This window comes from Salvelinus fontinalis, chromosome 19 (genome assembly GCF_029448725.1).
Source record: "Salvelinus fontinalis isolate EN_2023a chromosome 19, ASM2944872v1, whole genome shotgun sequence".
NCBI classification, from domain to species: domain Eukaryota; kingdom Metazoa; phylum Chordata; class Actinopteri; order Salmoniformes; family Salmonidae; genus Salvelinus; species Salvelinus fontinalis.
The window spans coordinates 37,797,226-37,819,633 of record NC_074683.1 but is presented as its reverse complement, the minus strand read 5'-3'; the positions used below and the strand labels follow the sequence as shown (position 1 = coordinate 37,819,633).

General features: G+C 42.1%; 1 protein-coding gene and 1 pseudogene across 10 annotated transcripts in view; one reads left to right on the top strand and one right to left on the bottom strand.

The window, feature by feature from the left end:
* The window catches only part of LOC129816688 (muscleblind-like protein 2a), a 44,795-nt gene extending 38,425 nt beyond the window's left edge, over nt 1-6,370 (bottom strand). For 2 of the 10 annotated variants that reach the window (XM_055871460.1, XM_055871466.1), the window contains exon 1: nt 6,156-6,364. The gene's annotated coding sequence lies outside the window, so the exon portion shown is untranslated. Of the gene's footprint in view, nt 1-4,850; nt 5,227-6,155 lie in introns of those variants that run through there. The other 8 variants (XM_055871457.1, XM_055871464.1, XM_055871459.1 and 5 more) reach the window with 7 other exon arrangements.
* Nucleotides 6,371-17,414: 11,044 nt separating this feature from the next.
* Nucleotides 17,415-21,343, top strand: LOC129817032 (2-oxoglutarate receptor 1-like; annotated as a pseudogene).
* Nucleotides 21,344-22,408: the final 1,065 nt, after the last annotated feature.

Here is a 22,408-nt window from a genome sequence, read left to right as displayed (position 1 = left end):
ATTCTAAAATGTATTAAATTTTAAAAAAATCCTACACACAATCCTACACACAATCAATCTACACACAATACACCATAATGATAAAGCAAAAACCGGGTTTTTAGACATGTTTGCAAAGGAATAAAAAATAAAAACAGAAATACCTAAGTATAAGTATTCAAGACCCTTTTCTACGAGACTCGTAACTGAGCTCAGCTGCATCCTGTGTCCATTGATCATCCTTGAGATGTTTCTACAACTTGATTGGAGTCCACCTGTGGTAAACTCAATTAATTGGACATGACTTGGAAGGGCACACATCTGCCTATATAAGGTCCCACAATTGACAGTGCATGTCAGAGCAAAGACCAAGCCATGAAGTCGAAATTGTCTGTAGAGCCCCGAGACAGGATTGTGTCGAGGCACAGATCTGGAGAAGGGTAGCAAAACATTTCTGCAGCATTGAAGGAACCCAAGAACACATCGGCCTCCATCATTCTTAAATTGAAGTAGTTTGGAACCACCAAGACTTTTCCTAGAGTTGGCCTCTCCGACCAAATTGAGCAATTGGGGGAGAAGAGACTTGGTTAGGGAGGTGACCAAGGACCAGAGCTCCAGAGTTCCTACGTGGAGATGGGATAACCTTCCAGAAGGACAACCATCTCTGCAGCACTCCACCAATCAGGCCTTTATGGTAGAGTGGCCAGACAGAAGCCACTCCTTAGTAAAAAGTAAAAGCCCGCTTGGAGTTTGCCTAAAGGCCTCTCAGACCATGAGAAACAAGATTCTCTGGTCTGATGAAACCAAGATTTAATTATTTTGCATGAATGCCAAGAGTCACGTCTGGAGGAAAACTGGCACCATCACTAAGGTGAAGCATGGTGGTGGCAGCATCATGCTGTGGGGATGTTTTTCAGCGGCAGAGACTGGGAGACTAGTCAGGATCGAGGGAAAAATTTACAGAGAAAAGTACAGAGAGATCCTTGATGAAAACCTGCTCCAGAGTGCTCAGGACCTCATACTGGGGCGAATGTTCACCTTCCAACAGGACAACAACCCTAAGCACACAGCCAAGACAACACAGGAGTGGTTTTGGAACAAGTCTCTGAATATCCTTGAGTGGCCCAGCCAGTGCCCGGACTTGAACCCGATTGGACATCTATGGAGAGACCTGAAAATAGCTGTGCTGCGACACTCCCAATCCAACTGACAGACCTTGAGAAGATCTTCAGAGAAGAATGGGAGAAACTCAACAAATACAGGTGTGCCAAGCTTGTTACGTCGTACCGAAGAAGACTCGAGGCTGTAATCGCTGCCAAGGGTGCTTCAACAAAGTATTGAGTTAAGCGTCTGAATACTTATGTAAATGTGATATTGCAGTTTTATTTTTGTCTTTTATAAATTTTCCAACAGATTGATGAGGGGGAAAAAATGATTTAATCAATTTTAGAATAAGGCTGTAACAGCAAAATGTGGAAAAAGTCAAGGGGTCTGAATCCTTTCCGAACGCACATCTGGTTTAAGTCGTTTAGGTTTACATTGAAAGTGTTTTTCGTTCCCGAAAATGTATTTTTTTTTAAAACAACAGTTTTACAATTTGGATCCACCTAAGGATTTCTATGGCAGAAAAATCCCTGCCTCTGATATGTTGTTTTGACATTACAAGAGATGTGCATGCGTTTTCTGTGATAAATCCACAGCCCAGCCACCAGCGTCACACACAGCAGCCATCATCTAATCAGAGTGACATATTTGACTGATTAATGCTTCTGACCTTGAATCTGTGTTCAGCCTTTGAATTATGACATTTTAATTCTGTGCACTCCATCTCCAGGCAGCTTTTCTATTCAAACCGACAAGTCCAATAAGACAAATGTATCAATATGCTTGGGGGGAGCCAGAGCAGCTGGGGGTACCCCAGGAGGAGGAGCCCAAAAAGAGTAAAGGTCCCTGGGCCTGAGTCTAATAGTCACAGGCAACAATATACATTTTGTTTACATCCTGGAAGGGCAGAAGAGAATAAAATGTTAGCCTCAATGTCAGCATGATATTTCTGATAAGACTATTTTTTGGGGGGGGGGGACATGGCCAGAGCGTAGGCTACTGAATGCATTTTATTATGCTACATCATGAACGAAAGGTTGAAGGTAAATAAATTGACACCTAAGCTATTTACAATTGAAGTAAATGATTAAAGTGCCAACAACAATATCCTTCACATTCTAACTGCTGTCGCTGGTGGGGAAAAAAGTAGGACACCAAGTCACAGGGGGAAAAAATTACAATTGAATTAAAAGACAGAAATGTATGTAATTGGGGTAATTGTGATATGTTTCTTTCTCAAGCAACTTTAAATAGCTTGTAAGGAATAACTGAAGAAGGTAGACATGCGCATCTCTCGTTAGAGGTATTATTCTATTGTAAACGGTGAGTATTCTGTATTTTCTGTACTGTAGAGAAAGTGAGTGTGGTTTTGCGGTTATTAACAAAACATATCAGGGGCAACGGAAATACAGAAATGCAACAGTATCACTGAATAGTTTGACCTTTATTTTAGTGTGGGAGGCTCTGCACTGCAACACTTGTGAATTCAGTTGGAAGGTTGTCAGTGAGAGAGAAAGAGAGAGAGACTCTTATTTTGCTCCTAGCTCATCCTGCTTTGCAGTGGTCCTGGGTCTGTTCAGCTCCTGCAGCTGTTCAGCTCCTGGTTTTGAGTGTTTCTACTTATCCCCTAAAGGCAGCGGGCGGGATGCCCTAAAGGCAGCTGGATTCCCTAAAGGCAGCTGGATTCCCTAAAGGCAGCGGGATTCCCTAAAGGCAGCGGGATTCCCTAAAGGCAGCGGGATTCCCTAAAGGCAGCGGGATTCCCTAAAGGCAGCGGGATTCCCTAAAGGCAGCTGGATTCCCTAAAGAGAGCTGGATTCCCTAAAGGCAGCTGGATTCCCTAAAGGCAGCTGGATTCCCTAAAGGCAGCTGGATTCCCTAAAGGCAGCTGGATTCCCTAAAGGCAGCTGGATTCCCTAAAGGCAGCTGGATTCCCTAAAGGCAGCTGGATTCCCTAAAGGCAGCTGGATTCCCTAAAGGCAGCTGGATTCCCTAAAGGCAGCTGGATTCCCTAAAGGCAGCTGGATTCCCTAAAGGCAGCTGTAAAATTAAAATTAAGGGACAGCCTTAAATAATCCTATGGACCAGAGAATGACACTTAGACACTTAAAAATAGCCTACTTTCCTACAGACTGAAAGACTGATCTCATGAAAAGATTGACTCTAGTTTGATAACATGTGACAGGTCTTGGCAAATTTCTCATTAAATTTGTTAATGGAGTCAAATTATCCGCTGTGCATACAAATGAAACTAGGTCTAGGCCTATCTATGGATTGATGGGCTAGTTTGGTCAGTGTGAACTCTGGCATCCTGTTATGTCTGTTTGGGATGAGCAACTGGCTCTAGGGCCTAACAGTTACAGAGGTTACTATTGTTAACCATCCAGCTTTCAGCCAGGCACAATGCAGGTAGCTATTTACTGAGTCTGCAGGAGCATGAACTTCATATTATAATAGTCTTAACTACCAACTGAACTGGCGTGACTTGAATTTTCTTAATGTTACTAAGGCTCCAATCACACTGCTGTATGAGACAATCAGCAGTACTTACTGTATCTACAGTAACCAGGGAGACCAAACTAATACAACATTAAATAAATCCTTCCTATAGTGTAGGCTGTAATTTTCTTGGCTTGAGGGGAAAAAAATAAGAAAAAAAGTTAAAAGCACTGGTTGAGAGTGAAAATAAAAAGTTGTCATTCAAGCACTGCTGTCAAATAATGGAATTGAAAGTTACAACATTAATAACTTCCAATAAAAAATCATAGCCTAGCTTCAAAAATTACCCTATAGTACAGGAGAAAACGAGTGATGGGGAAAGAATCGATTCAGCTACATATCGCAGAATCATTTTGGACGATATTATATCGATACTTCATTTTTTGTTTTGATAGGCAATGTTAGCTAGCGCTAGTCGTCTGTAACTGCGCCAAAACTCAGGTATTTCTAAACCTATGGTTTGTTCTCCATCTTACTTTTAAAGTGAGCCAACATGTTTTTAGCACTTTTATTCCCATGACTCATCAAAACTAATTGTCTCATACTCTCACTTGTCTCTCTGCAGCAGACATATACAGAACACTGCGTTTGGAACAGCAAATTGCAATAAAATGGCAGGATCGAATCGCAATGCATACTGTATAGAATCGGATAATATCGTATCGTGAGGTCCCAGCCCTAGAAAAAAAAAAATGTACACCAGCCCAACCTACAACCAACTTTGTATTGGGAATGTAGAGTAGGTAAACCTTACATGTCCCTATTTGTGAGAGTCCTTCTCCAGTTACTTTCCTTGGTATATTCTGTCTGTGTTTGCTTTGATGACAGGTTAACACCTGTTGCCTGAGAGAATAAATCATGCTTATGAGATGTGTTGGCCCTCAGTCCTCCACAACCCTGTGCTTAACACTCCTACAAACCTTGTACAAACACACACACTTGAAGTCAGTCAGACACAGGACAGACAGCCTGGGTAAGTAGTAAAACGCCACAGGAAGTTGCAGAGCAGGCAGGCATAAAGGGAGCACATTGTTCTTTCCTGGCAGGATGGGAGAGGTAAATTCCCCACACTGACCAGCTAAATTTGAACATTTGAGATAAACAGCCATTATAAGCAGCAGCAATTTCAAGAGAAGCAGATTCTAACCATCTCTACGAGTGAAGTCCTCTATCTCTCTCTCTCACCGCATGGCATGCAGCATAATGCAGCAAATTCCTTTATGAACTAGTCAGGAAAACAGGAGCAGCCAGGGAAACAATCCTCTCACCTCATGCAGTGTTGGAGCTCTCCAGTCTTTTTAGCCTCCACCACAGTCTGGGTTAGCAGTCCGACTTCTAATTACTTTCTGTCTAAATATAATCACCATGTGAATAGTTGTCATTCCCCTCTCAGCGCTGTGTGCTCAGGCCCATGCCTAGAAAGGGATTTTCTTTCCACGACAGTGCAGTAAAAGACTGTCTGCTTAAATCTCTGGCTGAAACAATTCCAGCCACCTCTTTTCCTGCCTGCCCACCCACCTCCAGGAAGACCCTCCCAGCAGGCTCTGGCCAATAGCATATCAGGAACAGATTTGCTGTGCAAAAAAATGCCTGCAAGGCTCAGACTGACAGCCAGGCTAGCCGCAGACACTGATCTGATGCCAAACCTGTATGCTCTGTTGATAAGCATTATTACCAATGGACGCTGCTGATGGGAGGACGGCTCATAATAATGTCTGGAACGGCGCAGATGGAGTGGCATCAAACTCATGGAAACCATGTGTTTGACGTATTTGATACCATTCCACCGATTCCGATCCAGCCATTACCATGAGCCTGTCCTCCCCAATTAAGGTGCCACCAACCTCCTGTGATTATCTCAGATTATCTCTAGACCCAAGTCTTAACATAATTCCTCCTTTGATTTGGAAGCATTATTGTTCACTGTTACATATAAATACATATAATAATTTACTAAACTAAATATTGGATGTGTAATCAAGAACATCTCTAACATAACAGTACTTTCTCCACTAGCTTATTCTATGCTTTCTCATAAGGTGAACAACCAAAAAGGTTTACACTGGCTAAAGGTTTTTAACGTAACCTTCTCTCTATTTAAAGTCCCCCCCCCCCCCCCCCCCCCACAGTCACCCCCCCAAGAGACGTCATCAAAGTAACTTGTAATGTGAGTTTATAGCTGGCAATAAACAACAATAAACACCAACAATAAGTATCGGTATCTGAAGTCTTGGGAGTTAACGTTGCTGTATTCATCATGAGCTAGCAAGGAAAATAGGCTACAAGCTATCTACCAAAGTCAGTGAACGAGCTACCACCACACGTCACAGCTAGCTAGCTACTGTACAGTAGCTGGAACTTTGATAGCTAGCAAGCGCTAACATGACACGCAGAATAGGCTATCTTCTATACTCCAATTTAGCTAGTCTCTTAGGGAAACACTTTATTACTAGGCACTCACTTTTACTAACATGCAATACATGACACAACACGTCTGTGGGGGACCTAGCAAGCTAGCGAGCTAGCAAGACAACATGTCTGACAAGGTGAAGCTAGCATTTCTACCTGCTTACCTCATCATCACGTGAAGTAAAGAGGACAGGGTGCTGTTCAATGGTCCACTTAATTATTGTCGTATTAGTTAGCTATAGACACTTTCAGAGGAAAACAACCAGGTGCCTGATTTCTCTTCGTTACTTTGTAGCACAGATTTGACACAAGCAACAAGCATTTGACAGCTCGCTCTACGACTGCCAGTTTGATTTATTTGAAGGGTAACATTCTGTCACAGTGTGCCAATGTGCATACTAAAATCTGAAGATTCGTTGGAAATATGAATCTTTTTGAAATGTTAACAGATACTGGCACGTCATTCCTTGTCATTCAAATAACCTCTTTTTGGTCAAACAAAAGTATTAGTGAAATGGAAATCTACTATCTCCCCACAGCAGCCATAATGGTACATTCCAAGCGAATGTCAGGAGGCTCCAGAAGGGCAAGGGTTTGCTTGTTACCAAGGGAACAGCAATGGAATCGAGAGGAAAATTACAGGGATTTTTTGTTTTTAGTTTATTACAGGTTTTTATATCAAGGATTTCTGAAAAAAAATCACGCCATCATCCATCTCCTTTTTTCTGGGAAGAAAACATTTCATTTTTTGTTATTCCTCTGTTAGTGATATTATTCACCGCTAGGTATTGAACATAAAACAATTGGCCTATGAGATGTTTTAAAAGCTGTCCCAAAACAGATTTAGTCATTATGAAATTCATGGGGAAAAAAACAATTCACTCTGATTAAATCTGAATCTGAGTTGAAATCGTATCCTATGCTTACTGATGCTCTTTTTCACCCACATCCTGAGGGAATGAACAGCAAGCATCCTCCTGACCCTGCATTACACTCAAGGTCACCACAAGGCCACCGCAGCAGAATGACCAGGGCAGAATGCTGTGGACAAGATTAAGGCTGCACCTTGTTGATTGATGGGATGTTGTCTATAGTATAGTAGGAGGATCGGCAATGATACAACTTCCATCTATACCTTGTTGAAATCAGGACAGTTTAGAAGCAAACAAATAACTAGGGCTAAACCTAAACGTGTTCAGAGAGGATGTGTTAAAAAGTTTTGATCAGGCAAATTGAGTAATGAAATCATCTGCTACAATGGCTATAGGAAGTGTTCAGTATTTATTGTGAACTTGTTAACCTAGGAGAAGTGGTCAATGAAATCTATCAGCCCGGAACTTTCCCACTGACATCATGTTTAGGGCCTGTGTGGCCACTCTGTTACAGATGCATGCCTGCAGGACACACACCAGCAGTTGTACCTAATGTATCAACCATAACATCGGTCTTGGGGACATCACACACTAATGATGTACACGGTTAGCAAACCTTTGTATTTATGGAAATCTCTACAAGGTAGAACACTGCATAATCCTGTGACATTTTCTCCAAGGACAGTATATCTGAGGAAGATTGTGAGGATTTAATGTGACTCTTGCTTGTTAAGACATTTACACACAGATGGTCCATTTCTAGTCAGGAAGTCACAGGACGTTCTTGTTATTTATTTAATCTCTTCTGACAGACCGCCTATATTCTGTCACGTAACCATGGAACATGTCTTTTCCCTGTCATTTGTTGAGTGTCAGATATGGGATTATGGAGGTATTTATGGAGACTTCCACTAAATTGAAAGTGGTATGTGTGGAATGATGAGCCGGTATTGTTCTAGGCATAGGAACAAAGATAACCAGACTGGAATGTCAGACTGGTGGTGGGGGAAGCCTGCTGACTGGGCTTCGCTATCCTGGCCACTCCACAACCCACCAATCATGTGACTGTCAAGAAGAGGTGGGGCAAAACGGCAGTGGAACACACTGTCAAATGATACAGCCATATAAATTGTCATCTAAAGTCATCTACTACGATGAAATTCCATTCATGCCATCCATCTACCGGTCAATAATGCCTAAATTAAACTGGATCAGTTTCTGAGCACGATAGCTAAATTAAACTGGATCAGTCTCTGAGAAGGATAGCTAAATGAAACTGGATCAGTCTCTGAGAAGGATGGCTAAATGAAACTGTATCAGTCTCTGAGAAGGATAGCTACATTAAATTGGATCAGTCTCTGAGAAGGATAGCTAAATTAAACTGGATCAGTCTCTGAGAAGGATAGCTAAATTAAACTGGATCAGTCTCTGAGAAGGATAGCTAAATTAAACTGGATCAGTCTCTGAGAAGGATAGCTAAAATAAACTGGACCAGTCTCTGAGAAGGATAGCTAAATTAAACTGGATCAGTCTCTGAGAAGGATAGCTAAATTAAAACTAAGTCAGACTAATTAGACTCTTGATTCAGATGTCATATGTAGCTTTGAGATTCAATATTGACCACCAGGAGAGGTCCAATCTTTGATCTTGTCGCATTGACTCTCCCCTTCAAAAGAATGAAGCAGACACATCAGAGCTGTGTGTGGAAAGGTCACTACCTTTCTCCCTTCGGGACTGGAGAAATGTCACTGTCGCTGACCAGGTTGGTCAAACAGACTGAGATACGGAAGAGACAATATGAGAGTGAAAACAGTTACCCATTGACTTTGTTGAGGCATCAAACTGATTTATCCTCCTCTGTGTGCTATATTGGAATCTATGAGCTAATTTATAAGATAAAAAATTGTAAAATAATGCAATCAATACATTTTTGTCATTAAATGTTCCCCCCCAAAAAAATATTTTTGAAAAGTGGTTGTTCTAAAACGTTTCGTTCCCCAATAATGATGATTACCAACCTTCTCTGGCATCCACACATACCAACACACATATATTATTATTTTTATGATTATTATTTAGGTCATTTGTTAATACTCGTTTGATAGTAGCCTACACTACACACTCTGTTGTGTTGAAGTATTTTCAGCAACCCTGAGGCACTCTCTATTCCAACAGCAGTCACTCCTGGGCTGGATGTATTTGGACTTACAGTTTTTCTCAATTGCTAAAACACTAAAACCCATTGGCTGAACAAAGTTCTCAGTTGCCTGGACTCATTTAGCTAATTATGCAGTCTGTTGTCAATACCTTAAACCATTTCACATGGTAAAACACAATTTGCAGATCTCACTTAGACTTTTCAGCAAAACTCTAAACACATTCTCATTCTCAAAACACATTCTGCACTCTAATGCACATGTCATCCATACTGGTAAACACAAGTGGCAACAATCAAATACAAATAGAGAACACATGTCATTGATTGAACACAACCACTCAAAATTGATTTAACCTGTTTCAAATGATGCGACACAACCAATATAAGCCAGTTCAGAGAGCAAACAGGTTGTTGAAGGTGGGAAGGAGAAAGTCTGAGAATGGATAGAAGAATCAATGTGAGAGGACGAGGACGAGTGAGTATGCGAGGTGGGCGACGAGGAGGAGGAGGGCAAGATAAAGAAGGACGAAGAGGAAGACAAAGAGTGGAAATATCTGATGAAATTCGAGCAACAGTTATAGACCATGTTCTTGTCCATGGACTGACAATGAGGGAAGCAGGACTTAGAGTGCAACCCAATTTGAGCCGATTTTCTGTGTCCAACATAGTAAGGACATTCAGAGAAGAGAACAGGTACAGTATACAACTGTATTTTTGTAATTGCAAATTTACTGTACTACACTATATGCAGCTGTTTCAATAGACATTTGTAAAGTTAATCACTGTATGTATTGTACTGCATGAATATGTTTTGTAACTGTACAACTTCAGTACATACAATGTATGTGAATCAGAAGCCTAATTGTACTCTACAGTATAGCACTGTCTCTGTACGACTTACAAAATCCTACATACAGTATATTGTATTTCTACACAGACAATATTTGACTTGGAATCCTTGGACAGACCCCATGAGTTCATCTTTGTCGATGAAGCAGGCTTCAATCTAACAAAGAGAAGAAGGAGAGGCCGAAACATGATTGGACAGCGGGCCATTGTTGAAGACCCTGGTCAACGAGGTGGCAATGTCACAATCTGTGCTGCTATCAGCAACCATGGTGTTCTACATCACCATGTTACACTCGGGCCATATAACACCCAGCACCTTCTAAGATTTATTGCCAATCTAAGATATATTTTATTTTAGCAGCAGGTTCAAAAGCAGCAGGGTCAAGAGCTAAATGAGAATCCCATTCCCACCTATGTGATAGTGTGGGACAATGTCAGTTTCCACTGAGCTGCTCAGGTAAGGGAATGGTTTAACATCAATGGGCAGTTTATGAACTTGTACCTCCCTCCATACTCGCCTTTCCTGAATCCGATTGAGATGTTTTTCTCCTCTTGGAGATGGAAAGTGTATGATAGACAACCCTACACCAGAGTAAATCTGCTGCAAGCCATGGATTTAGCCTGTGGTGATATAGGTGAGGAATCATGTCAGGGCTGGATACGGCACACAAGAGGCTTCTTCCCCCGTTGCCTCAGGAGGGACAATATTGCTTGTGATGTCGAGGAAGTGCTCTGGCCTGACCCAGCCCAAAGACAAGAAGAAGTGCTCTGGCCTGACCCAGCCCAAAGACAAGAAGAAGTGCTCTGGCCTGACCCAGCCCAAAGACAAGACGAAGTGCTCTGGCCTGACCCAGCCCAAAGACAAGACGAAGTGCTCTGGCCTGACCCAGCCCAAAGACAAGAAGAAGTGCTCTGGCCTGACCCAGCCCAAAGACAAGAAGAAGTGCTCTGGCCTGACCCAGCCCAAAGACAAGAAGAAGCACATTGATCACATGTTTACTCCTCTGATTTTTGTCCCTTTTAGTATTGTATACTGTAGTACAGTGCATTGTAGGCTGTATACTGTAGTACAGTGCATTGTAGGCTGTATACTGTAGTACAGTGCATTGTAGGCTGTATACTGTAGTACAGTGCATTGTAGGCTGTATACTGTAGTACAGTGCATTGTAGGCTGTATACTGTAGTACAGTGCAGTGTAGGCTGTATACTGTAGTACAGTGCATTGTAGGCTGTATACTGTAGTACAGTGCATTGTAGGCTGTATACTGTAGTACAGTGCATTGTAGGCTGTATACTGTAGTACAGTGCATTGTAGGCTGTATACTGTAGTACAGTGCATTGTAGGCTGTATACTGTAGTACAGTGCATTGTAGGCTGTATACTGTAGTACAGTGTATTGTAGGCTGTATACTGTAGTACAGTGTATTGTAGGCTGTATACTGTAGTACAGTGTATTGTAGGCTGTATACTGTAGTACAGTGCATTGTAGGCTGTATACTGTAGTACAGTGCATTGTAGGCTGTATACTGTAGTACAGTGCATTGTAGGCTGTATACTGTAGTACAGTGTATTGTAGGCTGTATACTGTAGTACAGTGTATTGTAGGCTGTATACTGTAGTACAGTGTATTGTAGGCTGTATACTGTAGTACAGTGCATTGTAGGCTGTATACTGTAGTACAGTGTATTGTAGGCTGTATACTGTAGTACAGTGTATTGTAGGCTGTATACTGTAGTACAGTGCATTGTAGGCTGTATACTGTAGTACAGTGTATTGTAGGCTGTATACTGTAGTACAGTGTATTGTAGGCTGTATACTGTAGTACAGTGCATTGTAGGCTGTATACTGTAGTACAGTGTATTGTAGGCTGTATACTGTAGTACAGTGTATTGTAGGCTGTATACTGTAGTACAGTGTATTGTAGGCTGTATACTGTAGTACAGTACATTGTAGGCTGTATACTGTAGTACAGTGCATTGTAGGCTGTATACTGTAGTACAGTGCATTGTAGGCTGTATACTGTAGTACAGTGCATTGTAGGCTGTATACTGTAGTACAGTGCATTGTAGGCTGTATACTGTAGTACAGTGCATTGTAGGCTGTATACTGTAGTACAGTGTATTGTAGGCTGTATACTGTAGTACAGTGCATTGTAGGCTGTATACTGTAGTACAGTGTATTGTAGGCTGTATACTGTAGTACAGTGCATTGTAGGCTGTATACTGTAGTACAGTGCATTGTAGGCTGTATACTGTAGTACAGTGTATTGTAGGCTGTATACTGTAGTACAGTGCATTGTAGGCTGTATACTGTAGTACAGTGCATTGTAGGCTGTATACTGTAGTACAGTGCATTGTAGGCTGTATACTGTAGTACAGTGCATTGTAGGCTGTATACTGTAGTACAGTGCATTGTAGGCTGTATACTGTAGTACAGTGCATTGTAGGCTGTATACTGTAGTACAGTGTATTGTAGGCTGTATACTGTAGTACAGTGTATTGTAGGCTGTATACTGTAGTACAGTGCATTGTAGGCTGTATACTGTAGTACAGTGTATTGTAGGCTGTATACTGTAGTACAGTGCATTGTAGGCTGTATACTGTAGTACAGTGTATTGTAGGCTGTATACTGTAGTACAGTGTATTGTAGGCTGTATACTGTAGTACAGTACATTGTAGGCTGTATACTGTAGTACAGTGTATTGTAGGCTGTATACTGTAGTACAGTGTATTGTAGGCTGTATACTGTAGTACAGTGTATTGTAGGCTGTATACTGTAGTACAGTGCATTGTAGGCTGTATACTGTAGTACAGTGTATTGTAGGCTGTATACTGTAGTACAGTGTATTGTAGGCTGTATACTGTAGTACAGTACATTGTAGGCTGTATACTGTAGTACAGTGTATTGTAGGCTGTATACTGTAGTACAGTACATTGTAGGCTGTATACTGTAGTACAGTGTATTGTAGGCTGTATACTGTAGTACAGTGTATTGTAGGCTGTATACTGTAGTACAGTGCATTGTAGGCTGTATACTGTAGTACAGTGCATTGTAGGCTGTATACTGTAGTACAGTACATTGTAGGCTGTATACTGTAGTACAGTGTATTGTAGGCTGTATACTGTAGTACAGTACATTGTAGGCTGTATACTGTAGTACAGTGTATTGTAGGCTGTATACTGTAGTACAGTGTATTGTAGGCTGTATACTGTAGTACAGTGCATTGTAGGCTGTATACTGTAGTACAGTGCATTGTAGGCTGTATACTGTAGTACAGTGTATTGTAGGCTGTATACTGTAGTACAGTGCATTGTAGGCTGTATACTGTAGTACAGTGTATTGTAGGCTGTATACTGTAGTACAGTGCATTGTAGGCTGTATACTGTAGTACAGTGCATTGTAGGCTGTATACTGTAGTACAGTGCATTGTGGGCTGTATACTGTAGTACAGTGCATTGTGGGCTGTATACTGTAGTACAGTGTATTGTAGGCTGTATACTGTAGTACAGTGCATTGTAGGCTGTATACTGTAGTACAGTGCATTGTAGGCTGTATACTGTAGTACAGTGCATTGTGGGCTGTATACTGTAGTACAGTGCATTGTGGGCTGTATACTGTAGTACAGTGCATTGTGGGCTGTATACTGTAGTACAGTGCATTGTAGGCTGTATACTGTAGTACAGTGCATTGTAGGCTGTATACTGTAGTACAGTGCATTGTAGGCTGTATACTGTAGTACAGTGCATTGTAGGCTGTATACTGTAGTACAGTGCATTGTAGGCTGTATACTGTAGTACAGTGTATTGTAGGCTGTATAGTGTAGTACAGTGCATTGTAGGCTGTATACTGTAGTACAGTGCATTGTCGGCTGTATACTGTAGTACAGTGCATTGTAGGCTGTATACTGTAGTACAGTGCATTGTAGGCTGTATACTGTAGTACAGTGCATTGTAGGCTGTATACTGTAGTACAGTGCATTGTAGGCTGTATACTGTAGTACAGTGCATTGTAGGCTGTATACTGTAGTACAGTGTATTGTAGGCTGTATACTGTAGTACAGTGCATTGTAGGCTGTATACTGTAGTACAGTGCATTGTAGGCTGTATACTGTAGTACAGTGCATTGTAGGCTGTATACTGTAGTACAGTGCATTGTAGGCTGTATACTGTACAATGGACACATTGTATGGCCCTGAACATTGTGCTTTCCATGTATTAACAGTACTGACTGCTCAATAGATTTTGACTGGTTGCAGGTTCATATCAACAAAGAACAAGAATTACAGTATCACAGAGACAAAGGACAAGAATTACAGTATCACAGAGACAAAGAACAAGAATTACAGTAGCACAGAGACAAAGAACAAGAATTACAGTATCACAGAGACAAAGGACAACTTTGTGAGATGCAGGGTAAAGTACTGTAAAAATAGGGGTACAAGGAGGAGGAAAAACAAAATTGCAAAGAGCAAAGCAGAGTAGTAATTTCTGATCAATTTTGAGCTACTATGATAGATCATGTTTTCGTTCATCAATAGACAATGATGGAAAAATATGAATATTGTTTTAGATTAAAAATGTACTTCTCCGTGAGAATTGTATGTTTTGAACAATGTGTTTTCTATTTTTTGGTGTATTGTTTACTGACTGCTTGAGAGTGTATATCATTTTGATCACTGTGTTTATGATTTGAGAGCAGTGTTTGATTTTGAACACAGGTAAAACTGTTTTGAGGCGAATGTTTCATTTTGCGAGAGGAGTCAGAGGTTATGTAAATAGTGCTTGAAGATGAGGTTTAATGTTTTCAGGAAATGGAGCAAGATTTCAGAAATTGTGTTTTAGCAATTGAGAAAAACTGTAACCATAATTTCTCTCAGTTCAGTTGCTGAAAATATTTACAGTCGATGTGCTAAATCAATACGTTCAGAGCAATTAAAGCATTACAACTCTGAGACAAAATTACGGGATAAGGGTAAGGTCCTATAAAGCCTATTCAAACCCGTTTGCCTCCTTGTGTTTATTTATGTGAGAGAATGAGAGTGAGATACACAGAATGCTAGAGATGAGGGAAGAAGTACTGCACACAGAAATATAATGCTATAGACGAGGGAAGAAGTACTGCACACAGAAATATAATGCTATAGACGAGGGAAGAAGTGCTGCACACAGAAATAGAATGCTAGAGATGAGGGAAGAAGTACTGCACACAGAAATAGAATGCTATAGACGAGGGAAGAAGTACTGAACATAGAAATAGAATGCTAGAGATGAGGGAAGAAGTGCTGCACACAGAAATATAATGCTATAGACGAGGGAAGAAGTACTGAACATAGAAATAGAATGCTAGAGATGAGGGAAGAAGTACTGCACACAGAAATAGAATGCTATAGATGAGGGAAGAAGTACTGCACACAGTAATATAATGCTATAGATGAGGGAAGAAGTACTGAACATAGAAATAGAAACAGGAAATGAGAGAGACAGTACCTCTCCAGTTTGTGTATCAGCACTTCTCATTTATCCAGAGCCAACGGGAAGGTGGGTAGAAGGTCAATGTGAAAGTGATGGCTGGTCAGTGCCCACGTCCCTCCTACATTTGTCGGTGCCAGTCTGCACAGCCATGAATATCACTTCATCCATCTACCTACTAGTCATTGTCTGTTATACACACTTCCTCATCTTCACTGTATATCTTGTACTGTTAATTGATACTGATAATTCTCAGATGAGAGGAAAAAATATGATATGATTTTATTATACTGTTAAATTTTACCGTAATGTTAATTCCATAAACTACAATACAATTATAGTGTTTTTCTCTTCAGAATCAGTTTCTGATATTATGCCCCATTTAGGGGTAAAAAATCACTTTCTTATTGACAAGTTGACAACAATATATTTGTTATGTTTGTACAGTATAGTGAATATGGTTAAAAACTGTAAAAAATGTAGTCAACAAAAACTTCAGCATTTGTCCCATACATCACATGTAGATGTAATTTTGCAATTTTCACATGTAGGTGTAATTTTATTATTGCAAGAATGTAAGGTACTAATATTTGTACAAAAATGGGTTTGGACGGACCTAATAGCTTGACTGAAAATGTATTAAAAAAACGAATAAATAAAACATATTTTGGCTTAGTGTATTGAAAATATCAAATTATAATCATACAGTATTAATTATTTTGAGGCAATTTCAGCTTATAGCCGCTAGATGTCACTCTCCTCCTGTCTGTTTTTTAGGACTACACAAGAAACTGGACCACCACTGGAGAATCATTCATAATCACCGTGGAATGCTTTCTATCAAGTTATTTGAAAGTTTACGTTCTATTATAAAAATGTTATTGAAATGTCCCAGAGGTATGTCCCATCAATATTCCTTTTGTGTCGAGGGACGATTCAGCGGACAATTGATGGCTTGTTTCCGTGGTATTCTAATAAGGAAATGAAAGGACATTCTATGTGACCATTAGTGTGTGGTCAATAGTTGAACAATAACCTGGAGGTGGAGTATGTCTGCCACTTGTGTCCTTGGTCAAGCAGAGGGATACATGACACATCTTTCAAGTATGTAGGATCGGAGAAGTCTGAATTCTTATCAAATCCCAATACTGCAGGCATTTCTTAAACAACAACTACAGTTTAGCACTTGTGTATCGGCAACAAAACATGTAAAAGTAAGTTGGACTATTTTGTTTCATTAGTACAGTGTAAAACTGAATTATTGTTTTGACAGTATTATACAATAAAATGAACAGTAAAGTACCATATCAATTATTTACGGTCAATTGCCGTAAAAGGCAATGCACTCTGTGCGATTTTAGCCGTAAACAGTAAATGATACCATACATTTCAAAGAAACTTTGGTTTAACAGTACATTACTGTAACCGCAAAGCATTGTGGGATTGTCAACTTGGAACTTTTTCAAACAATTCTTGAGTGAAAGGATTGAGAGACATCAAGGTCTGAAGTGAACCAACCAAAAAAGGTGCGAACAACATTTCTACGATTTACTAAATGACATGGTATTGTTGTTTCTGGCTAATTTAAATATTTTGGGGAGTGCCTTGTAATAGGCTACATTTGTGCCAGACGTTAATGAGAGTGCTGTACCAATTGAACCGATATGTGGTAGTAGTGACCCCAAAAATGTAATGTGCACAGGGAACAGCGGCAGCAAGTCTTATACCTTTAATGGTTGAGTATTTTCCATGTCCTTTAGCCTTTGATAAGGGCTCAAGAAGTGATATAAAATACCAAAATCCAACCACGTGCCTGATTAGTTTGAGTACACATTTGAGAACTTTAAACCTGTTACAATTTGCTGTATGACTCTTATGGGTGTACTACTTCCTCTGTTGGTAGGCAGTGGTACTAAATCTGTGTGGGAGGGCTCTGGGATGCTCTTAAAACTGACTGCTGCCTGAAGATTCAGGAAATTCAGGAGTGACAGACGGGTACTGGAGAAACACCGCAGTTTATGGTGTCAATAAACACTTTCTTAAACCACATAGATAAATTCAACTAGTAATTTTCTAATGGGATAACATTATACACAAATTGTCTCTCTACTTGTGTCTTAGGTCAATTTGTTGGATATTACAACACAACCATGTCTAGAGAAAAAGTGAACAATGAGGCCACTGACTGTTTCCCAGTTGATGAGAACAGTAGGAGGTACTATCTCCTGGTCACGTATGGGATCATCTTGGTATTGGGGCTTGTGGGAAACATCACCTCAATCATTATCTACGTGGTCAGGTTGTGGCCATGGAAGAGCAGCAGCATCATCATGGTGAACCTTTCCATGGCAGACCTCCTGTACGTTCTGTGTCCTTCCTGGTCCACTACTACATCCAGGACGACTGGATCATGGGCGACGTCATGTGTCCCATCGTCTGCTGTAGGTCTCACTTCAACCTGTACTTTAACCTGTATGGCAGCATCCTCGGCAACAAAACATGTAAATGTAAGTTGGACTAATTGGTTTCATTAGTACAGAGTAAAACTTTATTGTTGTTTTGACAGTATTATACAATAAAGCAAACAGTAAAGTACTGTATTAATTATTTACAGTAAATTGCCATAAAAGGCAATGCACTCTGGGTGATTTTAGGCGTAAACAGTAAATGATACCATACATTTCAAAGAAATGTTGGTTTAACAGTACATTACTATAAACCGCACAGCTATGTGGAATTGTCAACTTGGAAAATGTTTGTAGGCTTAAGCTCCTACTTCTACCTGTACGGCAGCATCCTCTTCCTCACCTGCCTGAGTGAGTTCCACTATGTGGTCATCATGGTCCACCCGCTGAGGGCAGCCCAGGTACAGAGGAAGAGCTGGGCTGTCATCGACTGCTCGGCTGTATGGTTCATATCTATATTGAAGATTACAACCATGGTCTACATGACCATTGTGGAGGAGACTGAGAACGTCATTTATGTATGTATTATTTTTATTGAACCTTTATTTAACCAGGCAAGTCAATTAAGAACAAATTCTTATTTACAATGATGTTCATGTTTGGATTTTGCTAGTAATAATCCAGAAGAGGTGTGGGTCTATGCCTGGCTATTCACAGTCCTGGGCTACCTACTCCCCCTAGTGGGTCTATGCCTGGCTATTCACAGTCCTGGGCTACCTACTCCCCCTAGTGGGTCTATGCCTGGCTATTCACAGTCCTGGGCTACCTACTCCCCCTAGTGGGTCTATGCGTGGCTACTCACAGTCCTGGGCTACCTACTCCCCCTAGTGGGTCTATGCCTGGCTATTCACAGTCCTGGGCTACCTACTCCCCCTAGTGGGTCTATGCCTGGCTATTCACAGTCCTGGGCTACCTACTCCCCCTAGTGGGTCTATGCCTGGCTACTCACAGTCCTGGGCTACCTACTCCCCCTAATGGGTCTATGCCTGGCTATTCACAGTCCTGGGCTACCTACTCCCCCTAGTGGGTCTATGCGTGGCTACTCACAGTCCTGGGCTGCCTACTCCCCCTAATGGGTCTATGCCTGGCTATTCCCAGTCCTGGGCTACCTACTCCCCCTAATGGGTCTATGCGTGGCTATTCACAGTCCTGGGCTGCCTACTCCCCCTAATGGGTCTATGCGTGGCTATTCACAGTCCTGGGCTACCTACTCTCCCTAGTGGGTCTATGCCTGGCTACTCACAGTCCTGGGCTGCCTACTCCCCCTAATGGGTCTATGTGTGGCTATTCCCAGTCCTGGGCTACCTACTCCCCCTAATGGGTCTATGCCTGGCTACTCACAGTCCTGGGCTACCTACTCCCCCTAGTGGGTCTATGCCTGGCTACTCACAGTCCTGGGCTGCCTACTCCCCCTAATGGGTCTATGCCTGGCTATTCCCAGTCCTGGGCTACCTACTCTCCCTAGTGGGTCTATGCCTGGCTACTCACAGTCCTGGGCTACCTACTCCCCCTAGTGGGTCTATGCGTGGCTACTCACAGTCCTGGGCTGCCTACTCCCCCTAATGGGTCTATGTGTGGCTATTCCCAGTCCTGGGCTACCTACTCCCCCTAATGGGTCTATGCCTGGCTACTCACAGTCCTGGGCTACCTACTCCCCCTAGTGGGTCTATGCCTGGCTACTCACAGTCCTGGGCTGCCTACTCCCCCTAGTGCGTCTATGCCTGGCTATTCCCAGTCCTGGGCTACCTACTCCCCCTAATGGGTCTATGCGTGGCTATTCACAGTCCTGGGCTACCTACTCCCCCTAATGGGTCTATGCGTGGCTATTCACAGTCCTGGGCTACCTACTCTCCCTAGTGGGTCTATGCCTGGCTACTCACAGTCCTGGGCTGCCTACTCCCCCTAATGGGTCTATGCGTGGCTATTCCCAGTCCTGGGCTACCTACTCCCCCTAATGGGTCTATGCCTGGCTACTCACAGTCCTGGGCTACCTACTCCCCCTAGTGGGTCTATACCTGGCTACTCACAGTCCTGGGCTGCCTACTCCCCCTAATGGGTCTATGCCTGGCTATTCCCAGTCCTGGGCTACCTACTCCCCCTAGTGGGTCTATGCCTTGCTATTCCCAGTCCTGGGCTATCTACTCCCCCTAGTGGGTCTATGCCTGGCTATTCACAGTCCTGGGCTACCTACTCCCCCTAGTGGGTCTATGCGTGGCTACTCACAGTCCTGGGCTACCTACTCCCCCTAGTGGGTTTATGCCTGGCTATTCCCAGTCCTGGGCTAACTACTCCCCCTAGTTGGTCTATGCCTGGCTATTCACAGTCCTGGGCTACCTACTCTCCTAATGGGTCTATGCGTGGCTACTCACAGTCCTGGGCTGCCTACTCCCCCTAGTTGGTCTATGCCTGGCTATTCACAGTCCTGGGCTACCTACTCCCCCTAGTGGGTCTATGCGTGGCTACTCACAGTCCTGGGCTACCTACTCCCCCTAGTGGGTTTATGCCTGGCTATTCCCAGTCCTGGGCTACCTACTCCCCCTAGTTGGTCTATGCCTGGCTATTCACAGTCCTGGGCTACCTACTCTCCTAATGGGTCTATGCGTGGCTACTCACAGTCCTGGGCTGCCTACTCCCCCTAGTTGGTCTATGCCTGGCTATTCACAGTCCTGGGCTACCTACTCTCCTAATGGGTCTATGCCTGGCTATTCCCAGTCCTGGGCTACCTACTCCCCTGATGGTGGTGGTGTGCCTGAGCTATGCCGGTGACCGATGGACCCCACGAAGGCTGTCCAATTCCATAATTTTTACTTAGATTTGTGTGTATTGTTGTGAAATTGTTAGATATTACTGAACCCGTGTAGCTAGAAACACAAGCATTTTGCTACACCCGCAATAACATCTGCTAAACACGTGTATGTGACCAATCAAATTTGATTTGAGCCGTGTGCATGCCCGCAGGCTTGCTGTGATGATCCTGGTTGTGTTTGTAATGTGCTTCATCCTCTTCTACATCCTCCGTGCCATGCGGATGTATACCCAGATGGAAGCCAAAACACTGCTGCCCTGTATACTGCTGAGGGGCGTCAATTAAGCAATACGGCCAGAAGGGGTATGGTATATGGCCAATATACCACGGCTAAGGGTTGTTCTTATGCACAACGCAACGTGGAGTGCCTGGATACAGCCCTTAGCCGTGGTATATTGGCCATTTATCACAAACATCCGAGGTGCCTTATTGCTATCATAAACTGTTTACCAATGTAATTAGAGCAATAAAATATATAGATGTTTATTCATAGCCGTGGTATACGGCTTTCAGCTGATCAACATTCAGGGCTCGAACCACCCAGTTTATACTGCAGCCTATACCATCTCTAGTGCTCCATACCTTCTTCAACCTGGCTCTGTACACACTGGCTGGAGAAAGGCCTCCTCCACCGGAGATTCCAGTTTCTCAAGACCAAGAGGCCCATCGTGGCTGCAGTGATCGGCCAACCAGGCAGCAACAGCATTTCAGAGGCTAAAATGCTAAAGAGTTAAGTCAAAAATACTACACATTTTATACGGTTGTCTTATTTCATTCCAAAACACATAGAAGTCTGCTTTTGGATGTTGACAACATGGCAATTTTCTCTTCACTAACTTATGGTTCGAACTGCCTTTGAGTAACTTTATCAGATGCAGGCTTTCTAGTGCAGAGTGTTGGAGATGCAGGGAGAGTGATGGCTCTTTGGTTCCCTTTATATTGTCCTGTCCTGCAAAAAAAAATCCCCTACAGACTGGGTACATGCAGCCCTTATGCTTGGAAGAAAATGTCTGGTTAGAGAATGGAAAGCCTCTGATTTACCCTCAGTAAATGTATGGTTCTTCCAACTAGGTACTTTACCACCATACAAGAAATATTCTTTATGACTTATCAACCATGTGGCGAAATATTATTTGACGCTAGATACATATCTTGATCATAACAGTGGTTCAGGAGACCTCAGTGAAAATGGAGTGTTACATTTCAGCCATAAGCCAAACTCTTTCAATGTGTTCTAGAATCTTGGCTGATGTATTTCTCCTGTTCTCTCTGCCAGTGTGACGTGATTAGCCAGTGATTTTATTTTAATGTATTCCAGTTTTCCGTTGGTTTTTGTTTGCTGTCATCCTTTTTCTTTTCTATTTAATTTTTCTCATGGGTAGTGAGTTCATTAGTATTCATTGGCTCCTGTCATTTTGTATTTGTTGTATGCTGTTGTTTCTCTATAACAAAGTGAAAATGTCAATAAAATATTGGTCATGCTGCCTTTCTAGGCTGACTGTGATTCTAAACATTACTCATATTGTCAACATGTTATTGCCATGAAACTGGTTCTTTTGACTGCAGTGATAGATAAATCACAGCTGGCTGATCATATATTGAGTAGACTGGATTCAGTTAGGAAATTCTGGGTTTCGCATAGTTTTTCTGGGGCAGTCCTGGCAATAGTGTTTCAAATGGCATTATAACCATACAAGCTCCAAAACCATGCAACACAATGAGGTTGACATGTTGTTATACTGTTGGTAAGTTGAAATTAAATCAATAAAATGTAATCACTGTGTCAGTAAATATTGGAC